This window comes from Sinocyclocheilus grahami, unplaced genomic scaffold (genome assembly GCF_001515645.1).
Source record: "Sinocyclocheilus grahami isolate Dianchi unplaced genomic scaffold, SAMN03320097.WGS_v1.1 scaffold600.1, whole genome shotgun sequence".
Taxonomy (NCBI): domain Eukaryota; kingdom Metazoa; phylum Chordata; class Actinopteri; order Cypriniformes; family Cyprinidae; genus Sinocyclocheilus; species Sinocyclocheilus grahami.
Genome location: NW_015505779.1, coordinates 579,068 through 580,863, shown reverse-complemented (window position 1 = coordinate 580,863; position 1,796 = coordinate 579,068).

The following is a 1,796-nucleotide window of genomic DNA, read 5'->3' as shown; positions in this document are numbered from 1 at the left end:
AGTCGCACCGGTAGTGACGTCATGGCTGTCGCCGGCCAACGAGTTGGTGTTTTTTCAATGTATGCTTCAGACACGGGTCACGACGAGGCGTTCCCCATAGCGACCCCTAGAGGACGCAGTGTCTCGTTCCCTACTCAGGGAACCATGGTTACATAAGTAACCTGAGACGTTTCCATTGATGTATGGTTTGTTAGGATAGGACAATATTTGGCTGAGATACTACTATTTGAAAATCTGGAATCTGAGGGTGCAAAAAAATCTAAATATTGAGAAAATCGCCTTTAAAGTTGTTCAAATTAAGTTCTTAGCAATGCATATTACAAATCAAAAATTAAGTTTTGATATATTTACAAAATATGTTCATGGAACATGATTTTAACTTAATATCCTAATGATTTTTGGCATAAAAGAGAAATGTATAATTTTGACCCATACAATGTATTTTTGGCTATTGCTACAAATATACTCCAGCGACTTAAGACTGCTTTTGTGCTCCAGGGTCACATATAGCCTAGTTATACATCTACACTAGAAAATGATTTGTTCTAAGTTCAGTTCATTTCACTTTGTTCATTTCAAGTCGATAATGATAAGTGAGACAAAGATTAGCTTAGTCCATTAACCCTCTGGCCAGGGGCCTCTGTCATAAAACAAGCTTACCAAATAAGTCAGGCTTATTTCAGTTAGTCAGACTTATTTTCAACCAAATCAGCTGACAATAAGTCAGACTAACTGAAATAAACCTGGCTTATTTGGTAAACTTGTTTTATGAAACAGGCCCCTGGTGATGTTCGGTCCGAAAAACTTTTAGACAAAAAAAAAAAAGTTTAGAAACGTAAACATCGGGGGGAAAAAAATTATACATTAAGTAAGGCAAATTTTTGGAGGCAAAGAACCGCCCGACATGAAGCGGAGGTGCACTTAAAAATGCCTCCGCAAAGTGCATTTAAAATCCTTTAATGCAGGGCTAGTGTAGCAGAGTTAAAAATAACATTAATTAATGATATTCATTGTGTTGAATTACATGAAATTAGAAGGTAAACTAAATAAAATGGTGTTTTGGTGCCCCCTAGTGGTTAATGCATTGCAGACAATCATTATTTTGTCCTTGCGAGCCTACCGTAGTTCAGCAGAAAAATGGCTGACATTGCTGCGGGTAGGCGTGTTTCTCTTCTCTCCTGTTTATTGTCTTAAAACTGTGTTTTAATATGAGTTTTTCCAAATGTAAACGTTTGTAGTGATTATATCAACAAATGTAGAGTGAGTTGGATGAGTTTATATGTCAGATGAAAGCTTTGCCTGTTGAAAAAAACAGCATATGCTGGTTAGGTATGTTTTGACGCCGGGATGCTGGTCCTTTGCTGGTTTAAGCTGGTCCTTTGCCAGCACACGACCAGTTTAAGCCAGCAAAGGACAAGCATAAACCAGCAAAGGACCAGTTTAAACCAGCAAAAGGACCAGCAAAGGACCAGTTTACACCAGCAAAAGGACCAGCAAAGGACCAGTTTACACCAGCAAAAGGACCAGCAAAGGACCAGTTTACACCAGCAAAAGGACCAGCAAAGGACCAGTTTACACCAGCAAAAGGACCAGCAAAGGACCAGTTTACACCAGCAAAAGGACCAGCAAAGGACCAGTTTACACCAGCAAAAGGACCAGCAAAGGACCAGTTTACACCAGCAAAAGGACCAGCAAAGGACCAGTTTACACCAGCAAAAGGACCAGCAAAGGACCAGTTTACACCAGCAAAAGGACCAGCAAAGGACCAGTTTACACCAGCAAAAGGACCAGCAAAG